The 12,497-nt window shown below is 34.6% G+C and overlaps 1 protein-coding gene across 1 annotated transcript in view; it reads right to left on the bottom strand.

Annotated features, from left to right (window-relative positions):
* Positions 1 to 12,497, bottom strand: part of PRKN (parkin RBR E3 ubiquitin protein ligase) — a 1,801,990-nt gene that overhangs the window by 922,797 nt on the left and 866,696 nt on the right. The gene's annotated exons all lie outside the window — the stretch shown is intronic.

The raw sequence follows: 12,497 nt of genomic DNA, 5'->3' as shown, positions 1-12,497 counted from the left end.
ACAGGACATCAAATTGGATATAGCTACCTGGAGGAGCTGGACAGTGCAGTGCATAAAGTGCTAGACCTGCAATCAGGAAGACTCATATCTACCTATGTTCAAATACAGCCTCAGACACTTAATAGCTGTACGACCCTGGGCAAATCACTTAACCTTCTTTACCTTAGCTTCTTTATCTGGAAAATGAGCTGGAGAAAGAAATTGCACACCACTCCAGTATCTTTGCCAAGAAAAATCCAAATGGGGTCACTAAGAGTTGGACATCACTGAAAAACAACTTAGCAACAACCACATCTGGAGGAAGAAGAAAAGGCAACATCTGGTAGCTTTATATTTTAAGTAATTATTGTTGCTACATGCTAAGACCAGTTGTTTCTATATTGCTGTAAGGGTATAAAGATTGTCAGAATCACTTAAATTTTAGCATCCTGAACCAAAGCAAACATTGCCCAAACCTAGTTATAACTTTACAAATATTCTCATAGTACTAGTTTTACTGATGGAGCTAAAGAGTCAGAGAGGACCTCAAATAATTGAATCATGGATGTATAGCTGTAGAGACCTTAAAGACAATTTTACAGAAGAAGAAACTGAGACTCAGAGAAGTTAAAATGATTTGCCCAAGTTCATAGAGGCAGTAAGTATCAGGACTGGGATTTTAACCCAGCTTTTCTCTCATTCAAAACCTACCACTCTTTCCACTGTATCATAATGCCTATCTTTATTAAGTCACTAATTCATATTCATATATCTAGTGTCATTTTGAGGCTGACACCAGTTATGGGGCTCCTGTTACTTTTTGCCATTATACTTTTCATGAATATGAATGACTTCTAAATGTCTATGCTTTTGAAAGTTCTAACAAAAATACTGTAGCTACCACCATACATGAGATACAACCTTGGAATCAGACCATTCTAACACTGAATTCAGTCTTAAATTGTAATAGTCTACAAAGTTCCCTAGGTAATTTTTTCCCTATAAGAAAATTACTCTCATTTCCATTTATTTTCAGTTACTTCCTGCTGTTATGTACCTATTCATCTAGGCACTAACCCACAGGCACAGGTACAAACAATCAGAAAACTTTCTACCCATTAGTAAACTAAAAAATAGAAAGATTTCAGTAATAACATAGGAATTACTGTGGGATTTATGTCAATTGCTCTCTCAGTATCTTCTTTTGTTTTAAAAAGGGTATGTGTGTCATATTTAGTAGGAATCCTAGTGTTGGAAAGAAAGGCAGGACTTCATTTATATCACCCTTCTAAATAGTTCTTTAAAAAATGAGACCTGCAAAATTCATTTTTAACTTTGCCCATATTTAGTAAGCCAACTCTTCTAAGTATCTTAATCTCCCTGCTTGAGAGCTATATCACTAGGCTGAGAGATTACAGACATCAGGCTTCAGGAGATGTACCCAGGGATCCCCTTGAGACTTCTGAAAAAGGAAATCTAAAGGAACAAGGAGGGAGGTAGAAACTACTTAATGTTTCATTAGGTTTGTAGTCTGATTTTCATCATACTAGCCTCCTTTCATTTGAGTATTAGGAAAGGGGCTAGAGAGGAAGGTCATAGCCATAATCAGGGCAGGATAATGAAAGTCTGGCACTGAAATTCAGCAGACACTGACACCAAATCAATGCTCTGATCAGACAGACAACCAATGGGTTGAATTATAACCAACATTCCTGTTGGCCCCAGTTCCTGCACTTCATGATCATCCATCATTCCCACATCAGACGACCTTCTTCTCTATCTACCCCATCTATCATGTGATCGCCCCACTTCCAAAAGATTCCATTGATAGAGAACCCCCTTAGTATCTTAATGGCATTCTTACTATTTAAGATGTTCAGATCTAAGGGATATGATCCCTTGATATAACTTGTCTATTGTTTCTTGCCTACCTCATGGTCCTTGGAGTTGTAGGATTCACTTCAGGGACATGGCTTGTACTCACAGGGATAAGGACTATCTCTTCCCCAATATGAGAGGACCATTACTTCAATATTGAAGCAGATTGTCCTCAATAAGCCCTTAATATATAGCACAATTGCCCTGGGGGAACCATGCTAGGCTTTCACTTAGAAGTGTCTGGGGTCAGAGAAAATATTGGCTATCCATCTAACAGATCTAGAAACTTGGAATAATGGGTTAAACATGTATGCTGTATTAAAGTCAATTACTCAATTGTGGCCACCCAATGCAGTCTATGTTTGATAATTTCTATATCCCATACCTCATATAACCATATCTATTTTTTATTATTTGGTATTTTTATAACTTCAAAGATGATCTCTCTTTTGCAAATGAACTCACATTGCTAACTACCAAAAGGCATCAAGTGAATCCAACTATCTTGAGAAAGAGACCTATTACGTTTCCTTTTGTTCAAATTTTACGTATATTTTGTTTTACACCACTTTTGTTTTTAACATTTCCTCCCTCCTTCACGAGCAAAGTTTCTCTTGTAACAACAAATAAAAAACAAAAAGTAAAAATAAGAAAGGGGGGGAGCAGGGAGGCAGTTCAGTGAAACCAAACAGCCTGTCAACAGTGCTTGACAGTAAATGTATTATTCTGCAAATAAAGTACCCAACTTCTGCAAAGAAAAGAAGGATCTAAGTTTTGGCAAATCAACTTCCCCAAAGAAACTTGATCGTTATATCTATATGATTTTCAATTTCTTCCCACTCTTCTTTTCATATGGACTATTATAGTTATTGTATTGTTTACCTGGATCTGCTTTCTTCACTCTGCATCACTTCACATAAATTTTACATGTTTTTCTGAATTTTCTTATGAAGCAATATTCCCTTACATAGAGTACCACAAATTGTTTAGCTACAGGCTAATCAGTATACACATTTTCCCCTCATTCTTACCATAAAATATCTTTATTAATATTTTGTTATATATAGGACAGTTCTTTATCTATATGACTTCTCTGAGGCATATGCTAAGCAGTGGGATCTTTGGATCAGATGATATGTACATTATTAGTTTCTTTTCAGAGTAATTCTAAATTGCTTCTTAGGATGGTTGTATTAATTCATATTAATTTTTACAACATGTAGCTCCTCTAATTATATTCTATTACCATATTTTATTACATCATTTATCATATAAAACCTCAAAATTATTTTCATTTGCATTTTATTTATCTGCATCTCTTATTATTTATTTATATGGATAATTACATATTTATTACTATATTAATTACTTATATATGCATGATTTATAATATATTTATTTATAATTAATGATTTATAGTCATGTTTCAAATGGTGGTTAATAACTTGTTCTTTTTTGAGAAATTTTTATGAATATTCTTTAAACATTTATTCAATTATTTATATATATATATATATATATATATATATATATATATATATGTATATATTCCATAGATATCTTGGATATTCCTTATCAGTGATGGGTAAGTAAATATTCCTTCTCTCACCCCAGTTGATAGCTGCCTTTCTTATCCTAGCTGCATTATTTTTGTGTGTAAAACCTTTTCAATTTCATGTACTCAAAATTATCTATATTATGGTTATTTTCTATATCCTTTATTTGGTCAAAAAATTCTCCCACTTACCACAGCTATGAAAAGGATCTTATTTTAATCACTTTAAACCTTATGGTGTACTTAATAATCAGATTATGTATCCAGTTTGAACTTATAAAGTACTTTACATGAATATCTAAGATATCTATGGAACTGGTTCTAATAGAGATAGATAACCAAGAGTTGTTCTCCAATGGATAAATGTTTAAAGAATATGAATAAAAAGTTCTCAAAAAAAGAGCATAAAGTGCTGCTTTAAATCTAATTTGTGTAAAACTTTTCCAATTTTTTAGAGCTTTTCATTAAATAGGGACTACTTCCCCCAAGTAATCTATGTTCTGCCATATATTAAATTCCAAATTAGGGTAAAGAGTTCTATTGTTTCTTATTCCTATTTATCTAGTTTGTTCTACTGATGTATTTTTCTAATTTTGAACCAATACCAAATAAATTTGATGACTGCTACTTTATATTATAATTTGAAGTTTTGAAGTGCTAGTCCTCATTTATTGTTATTATTCTTCTTTTTTAAATTATTACTTCTTCTTGGAGGCTAGACCTTTTCCTCTCCAAATAAATTTTTGGTTTGCTTTGCATGGTTGCATAAGATACTCCCAAGTTAGTTTGATTGACAGAGCACTACATCTGCAACAAATGTAAATATGATTTTTTTAATGTATTTATGTAGCTCAACCATGGCTGAATACATCTACTATTATTTAAGTCATTGTTGATTCTTTTATAAAATTGTTTAACAACTGAATTTATGTAAGTCTTACATAAGTCTTATGTCAGTCTTGAGTATGCCTCAGTTTACTGATCTCTAAATATGTTATTTTGTATTTATTTTGAATGAGATTTTACTTTCAGTTATTTTGTCTTTGATTTTGTTAGAAATTCTTTTGATTTTTGTGTATTTATTTTTTATCTTTTATTTTACTGAAAATGTTAATATTGTAAAGGTGCTGCTAAATACATCATGTAATCAATATGAATAATGTTCTTTCCTCTTTGCTAATATTTATCCTTTTCATTTTTCTCTTTTCTACTGATTGTATAGCTTGGGAGGGAGAAGCCACACATGGGATTCCTGTTTGCTGTTCTGAGTGCCTTACATTTTTTTTGTAGTTAGTTTTTTATTTCTTTCCAATTCTCAATTTTGTTACTATATAATTATGAAAGCATTGATAAAATGTAAGCATCTTGAGAGTAGATTTTTTTCCCCTTTCTGTTTATATCCTCATCATTGGTACAATTCTTGACACAATGACAGGGCTTAAAAATTACTAATGACCAACTGACTGATTTGAGACTTTTATCATCCATTTTATTTCTTCTGTATTGTGGTTTTACTGGTTTCTTCTTTTTTCCTTTTTATACCTCTACTGGATTTGTCTAGCTCAGAGAGTAAAACATTAAGCTTTCCTACAATGATTAAATCTATGTATTATTGAGGTGTCATGCAGTTAAGGATTTATAGGTTTAAATTTGTTACAGGTTAATTACTTATGGTTCCTTTAAATTTAATATAGTTTTCCTGTTTATTCCTTGATTAATTTGGCCTTGAATGATAACATGATTATGATTCCTGACTTTTTGCAGTAATCTGACCTTTATTTTCTCATTTTCCTTTGGCATATGTCTTAAGTTTTTAGATGCATTTCTTGCATACATCACATTGATGGGTTTTGTTTTCTTATCTCTTTTGCCATTCTTTCATTCGTATTGAATCATTTAACTCATTCTTACTTAAAGTTATGGTTATTAAGTTTGGTTTTTCCCCATTTATTTCTTTTGTATTGTTTTTAATGTCCTTCCTCTTTTAAGTCACTAATTAGTCCCTATAAATAATTTTACTTATGCTTCTTTGGCTCTCCTTTCCTTGCTCTTATTTGTTGGCCTATCTTTTGTTCTTTGAATTTGCCCAAATTGCTCACCTATCCATCAATCTATTCATCCTATCCCTATTTATCTATCTACCTATCTACCCATCTACCTCTTGCCCTATTTCGGCTACAACATTCTCTTTCCACACCTAGTTAAGGGAGTGGTTTGAAATTTTCTCTTCTAGTCTTTCCCTAACCTCTCATTTTAAATAACATTCTTTTGTTCTGCCTTTTCCCCAAGTAATTTCCCTTGTTTTGTTCTTATTGTTTTTCTTTTCCTTCCAATATTTTCTGAATTTTACTTTCTGATGCATGAATGTTTGGAGGGAGGGGGTCTCTATCCCTTCTTACTTGTGTTTGTTATTCCTGCCCCTCATGAGGACAAATCTTCCAAATGCCAATGGGAAGACCACTTTCATCACATTTCTGTTATTACTTTTGTAGATCTTATTGTAGCCTCTCCATTTTCATTGTGCCTTTTTCTTAGAAATGTCAATCCATCACAGAAATAAAGATATATGGAAACAGTGTTGTATAGTTAGAGTCACAATGTATATGCATGAGGCCCAGTCCTACCTAACTCTTGCTAGGATCAATTTCATTTCCTAAGGCTCTGTCATCCTCTCTCTGTCTCTATGTTCTCAAGGGTTGGCTGCCTTTGAGGCCTTGTGTTTCCCCTTTTTTGGGGTAGGATCAGGAAAGTATAATAATACAAGAAAGTATAAAATAATGGTTGTGTAATGTAAAAATCCCTATCAGACAAAGCCCATCATGAGGTTTTATAGTAGATATATATCTCCTTTACCAAAGGAATATTCTTTCATAGCACACTTTCTTTTCTTCTTTTGGGGGTAAAACCCCTAATGTTCCCATCCCTTTGTCTCTCCTACATTGCTTTTATCCTATTCTCCCAAATTCCCTTTCTTGTAGACAGACTAAAGGCATTATTCCCTGTTTATACATGGACTTGGGGGAGCATCACCTTCTCCCTGTCTATTGTTTGCCTTCTCTCTCCCCATTCACATCATTTCCCATTCTGTTATTCCTTTCTATAAAAGATATTGAATCAATAATAGGAACTCAGAGGCTTTATCCCACTTATTATTAATTCAATTTTTCTACACTCCTTGAGAAATACAACTTTTCTCCTGGGAATGCTTTTATGCTGGTACCTTTCAGCAACCTGTCTTTTCAACTTCTGAGGCAAGAGCCCTTCCCCTTTTAGTACTCCTATCTTATTATACACTTTCTTTTGTCATTTATCATATTATTTATTATTATACTACCAATGGTTCTGTATTGTGAATCAATATTGTTTCTATCTGCATTACATGACAACATGTTCTTGTTGCTTTACAGAAGTTTTCTCAAAAATAAATTTGTCAAGGTTATTTTAGAGTCTAACTTTACCTTTTGTGGTATTAGAGACTCCTTTAACCAGGGAGTAGCTCAGCTACAAATTTGCTGGGCATGTTAATTCCATTATTTATAAATGTCCAAAAGAGCTGATAACAAATGCCAACTCTATAATTCACTTCTGTGTAACAAAAATATTTTCCTTCCAACCCTCTTATTGATACAACACAATTATGACCTTTTAATGCTCACTTATTAATTGTATCCTTAATGAGTTATAATAGTATGTTATGTTAATTATTGTTTCTTTAATTCTTGCCACATTCTCCACAGAAATGTTCAGTCTTTATCTTTACCACTACGTTACAACCCCCAACTTTCTTATTCCCTACAACAAATACTCCACACACTTTAGAGCAGATAATCACAGCTCCTATATAACAGAGGTTAGGGCCATTCAATTAAATACTACACTCAATAGGGTTTACTATGTGTGTAACACACTATGCTTGCTACTGGGGATTGTGTGTGTATACATATATATGTGTGTGTGTGTGTGTGTGTGTGTGTGTATATATATACACACACACACACACACACACATACACATACACACATATCGTATGTATATATGTATGTATGTATGTGTATATGTATGTATATTAAGAATAGTACCTGCCTGTAAGAAGTTTATCTTCTCCTCTGGGTTGGGGAGGAACACTTATACATAAATGATATGGAGGTGGGAGGGAGACAGACAATGGATTTGAAATAGTGGGTTTTTTTAAATTTAGCAGTTTTCAAAATTTGAACATAAGCACTTACTAATAATAAATCTGATTTAATTCATATGGCCAGTTCTGATGTTTTCTTTGGCTTCTGCTTATGCCATTTGAGCCTTTCATACTCCCAGAGTTCCTTGACTGACAAATGAAAAGGAATCATTGTGTTTGTATTATCTGCCTTTGTCCTGGTTTAGGAAGCTGTTCCTGTTAATGCTACAAGCTTTTCTAATTGGTACGGTGAGAGGTACAAGCAGTTCACTGTGTGAGAAGACTGTCTGAAGCACTTTTTTTTCAAAAGCTGTCAGTCACACTTCACTCCAGCTATTATATCAACTTACATATTCATTCTTAATCAGTGCTTCAAATTCCTTATCCTCTTTTGAAAAATGGAATACCTTAAAGCATTTAAATGGAAACATGAGAAACCTCATCACAAGAACCCTTAATTATCACTGCATGAAACTTTCTGGAAAATCATCCAATAATCCTAGCACCTGATAGTAGGGCTGCTAAGGTAAGCAGGATGTAGAAGACAACACATTTAACAATTTGGTCAGACAAAGAGAAAACCTGAAAGATGGAAAACATGATATCCTTCATTTGGTGCACATGGTTTCACACCTTGTCTAAAAACTTGGAACATTCTCAATCTGGGCCCTATAAAACCACTGACTTTGACAAATTAGGAAACTTAGACTCATTTTTCCCTCTCCTACAGGTTCTAGGGACTCCCTTTCAACAACTATTATCTGTTATATCTGACCAATTAATCAATCAATCAACCAATAGGCATTATTTAAAATGCATACAATGTGTAGGACACTATGCTATGCATTGAGGACATAAAAAGTGATATGGTCCTTATTTAGGCTTCTCTCATTTCTCTCTATGGAAAAACATGATCACAACTATCCCCCTATGAGGGGGGAAGGGAGAAGCATGAAGGAAAAAGGGAAAGCAAAGAGAGAGGAGGAGGGAGAGGAGAAAGGAAGGGGAAGGAGGAGGGGGAGAGGAAAGAGAAGGGGAAGGCTCAGGGAAGGAGGAAAGGGAAGGGGGAGGGGAGGAGAAAGTAAAGAAGAAGGCAAGAAAGAGGAAAGGGAAGGAAGAGAAGGAAATGGGGAGGAGGGAAGGAAAGGAGAAAAGGAAAGTGGAGAGGAGTGGGGGAGGGGAAAGGAAAGAGGACGGAGAAGAAGAAGGTGGAAGGGAGAGAGGGAGGAAAAAGTAAGGAGAACAAGGAGGTTAAAGGTGGGGAAAAGACAAAAAAGGGAAGGAGTAGGGAGTGAGGAAAGGGAAGGGGGGGACTGGGAAAAAGTAGGGAGAGTGAAAAGGGGAGAGAAAGGGGAAGGAGAGGGGGAAAAGGAGGGAGAATAGTAGGGCAAAGAGAAGGGAAGAAGTAGAGCAGGACAGAAACCAGTCTTTTTGAGGTTCTAAGGGGATATTTTTTTTTAGTAACTACAAGGAAATGTGGCAAGGAATAAAAATAATATGGGACAAGTATCTTTGTTCATTGACCATTCAACTGATACATAATGGGAGGAAATGAAATATTTCCATGATAACATTCCCACTACAAATGTAAGCAAACAGAAGATACGAAGAAGTTGTGGCTACATAGAAGTAACACAGGTTTTCCTTGGATTAGAAAATAAAATGGTTGGTTTCACTTTCACTTAAAGACAACAATTTAATTCAACAAATATATATTTATTAAGTTCCAACAAGGATAACCCCTGGACTGCAAGAAACATAATTTCAATCAATCAATCAGTAAGTATTTATTAAGCACTTACTATGCATCAGGCTCTGTGCTAAATCTTGAGAATTCATAAAGAGGCAAAGGACAGTCCCTGCCTTCAAGGAGTTTACAATCTAATGGAGGGGGGGAACAACTGCAAATAAACATTATAAAATTAAGCTATACAAAGGATAAATAGGAAACAACTCTTCATGACCCTTTGGACCATATTGTCCATAATGTTTTCTTGGCAGAGATACTGGAGTGGTTTACCATTTCCTTCTCCTTTAGATTAAGGAAAACAAAGGTTAAGTGACTTTCCTGGGGTCACACAGCTAGGCCAGATTTGAACTCAGGTCTTCATGACTCCAGCCCCAACACTCTAGACTGAGCCACCTAGCTGCCTCCCAGGCAAACAGAGGTCAAGCGATTTGCCCAAGGTCACACAGCTAGTAAGTGTCTGAGGGCACATGTGAGCTCATGTCTTCCTGACTCCAGGCCCAAAGTTCTATCCACTGAGCCACCTACCTGCCCCCCCAAAATATACCCCTTCTTTAAAACTTTCTTGTTTCCACTGAAGGAAGTATCATTCTACTAGTCACCCTGATTCTCAACCTCAGTATCATCCATGACACTTCACTTTCTGTTACCACACATATATAAACAATTGCTAAATCTTGTCATTTCTAGCTTTACAACTTCTCTTCCATCCATCTCCCCTCCAATCTCACAGCAACTGCTGTAGTATAGGCCCGCATCACCTTTCACTTGGGTAATTATAGTGGCTTCCTAAATAGCCTCCTTGATTCATGTCTCCTTATACTCCAATCTATTATCCACATATGCGTCAAATGAATTTTCCAAGGGTATAGGTATAACCTTGTCACCATCTCCCCTGAACTATTCAAACAACTCCAATGGCTCCCTACTGACTTCAGAAACAAATATAAATGTCACTTCTTTGGCTTTTAAAGCCCTTTACAACATGGCCCCAGTGTACCTATTCTACCTTACTCTACATTACTTTACTTCCTGTACTCTGTAGTCCAGTCAAGCTGGCCTTCGTGTTGTTCCTCTTTTATATAAAAATGAAAGTAAAATATTTAGAAGGAAATTAAGGCATGATACAATCCACTAAGCAGAGCCACAAGAAGAAACAGAAATTAATTTTTATGAAAATTTTGTGCTGATTGGAAATTAGGGACAATTCACTTTTAATGATTATTTTTATACTCATTGGTAGATATAAGCCCAGAAAAGGTGTTGGTTGATATAGACATCAGGACAGTGGCCGTGAAAGTTGTAATCTGCTAAGGAATGTGTAACAAATCATCTGCTGAATCAAGTATACATATCTATATATATTTATATTTATATATGTATATGTTTATGTAAATGCATGTGTATGTGTGTACACACACAAACAACTGCTAAAAGTTTATTATTTAATTGTTGTATGTTTTCAATAAAAAGTAGTATAAACAATTTCACCTGTGTGACATACACATGTACACAAATGAGATGGAGGATCAAGAAAAGGCCATTAGCACTGTCAATTAAGGCATGGTTGGTAACTTTGGAAGGAGCAGTTTCAGGTTAGAATGAAGTCAGGTGATGGCCTACAGCTAAAGATTTAGCTAAATGGCACAGTGGATAGAATGCTGGGCTTGGAGTCAGGAAGACTCATGTTCTTGAGTTCAAATCTGGCCTCAGGTACTTACTAGCTGTGTGATCTTGGGCAAATCACTTAACCCTGTTTACCTCAGTTTCTTCATTTGTAAAATGAATGGGAGAAGGAAATGGCAAAACAAAACATTCCAGTATCTTTGCTAAGAAAACCCCAAATGGGGTCACAAAGAGTCAGACACAATTGAAAAACAACAACAAAGGATTAAAGAAAGAGAGAAGAGGCACCAGGTGTAGAGGGCTTTTGAAAAACAGACAATAGTGAGAATTTCCTAAGGATGAAAGAGACTTCAGCATATCTACAGATAGCAGGGTTGGAGCCAATAGTTTTGGCAAGACTGAATATTAGAGAGAGAGAAGGGAGAGGGAATTTATACACTTAAAGGGTATTTTCTTTTTTCAAATTTCTACACCTAGAACATCAAATAATGTCTTGTATATTGTAGGCATCGAATGCATATTTATTTGACTAAATTCAAATATAAGCTCTTAAGAAGACTTCTGTCTTCACACATTATTTAAGAAAAGAATCACATGGTACTGGATGTAGCAAACCCTGAATAATATCCCCCAAAAAACAAGTGAAATTGACTATCTATGAACAGATAGGAATGAACAGTTATTTATGGTGGGGTGATTATGGAATTTGCTGCCTATATGCAATCAGATTACACCAAAGGTAAAAACAATACCAAAACAGATAAAAAAAAAAAAGAAAGATAAGAAGATAGTAATACATTCAATAGTAGTAATTCCTACTTAACCTCTGTTTTTTCTTTTCAATTTGACGACTTAAAATAATAGAAATGGACAAAAATAAATACATTGAACTTGATAATCATTTCTTAATAGTTATCATAGTGAAGAATTCAAAAGATCACAGAAAGCCTTTTTGCAAAAAAAGAAACAAAACTCTATTTCCTTCTCACACAGAGACATAGTAACCCTGCTTTAGAAGACAAATTATCTTAAAAAGCATTACAAGAAAGTAAAACAGATTATAAACTATGTAACGTTACAGAACGTTAAGAAAAAGCAAAAGTGAAAACAAAAAATGCTTATAGAGAGCTAGCTGTAAGATGTAGCATAGCTAAAATATTTTAAGAGTAAGTATAGAAACATGTTTTGCGTGACTGTACATGAGTAACCTACATAAAACTGCTTACCATCTCAAGAGGTGAGAGGAAAGAGAGGGAGAGAAAGGGAAAAGTTAAAGTTAAAATTTTAAAAAATTAATGTTAAAATTGCTTTTACATGTAATTAGGAAAATAAAATATTATTTAAAAAAGCAAATAATCTTAAGAAATAAAAGAGAAGTATCTCATAAATATAAAATGAAATAAAATATTTCAAGAGCACTGAAGAGGTGAACCTGGATAAAGGCACCAAACTGACTGAAGATGCAACAAATCTGCTAGCATTTCTATGGTAATCTATTTTCACAGCAGAACCACCATTTTTGGTCCCTAGTCACT

Source organism: Phascolarctos cinereus, unplaced genomic scaffold (assembly GCF_003287225.1).
Source record: "Phascolarctos cinereus isolate Bilbo 61053 unplaced genomic scaffold, phaCin_HiC Scaffold_5;HRSCAF=322, whole genome shotgun sequence".
Classification (NCBI taxonomy): domain Eukaryota; kingdom Metazoa; phylum Chordata; class Mammalia; order Diprotodontia; family Phascolarctidae; genus Phascolarctos; species Phascolarctos cinereus.
The sequence above is the reverse complement of the archived record's forward strand: the minus strand, read 5'-3'. Positions and strand labels throughout refer to the sequence as shown.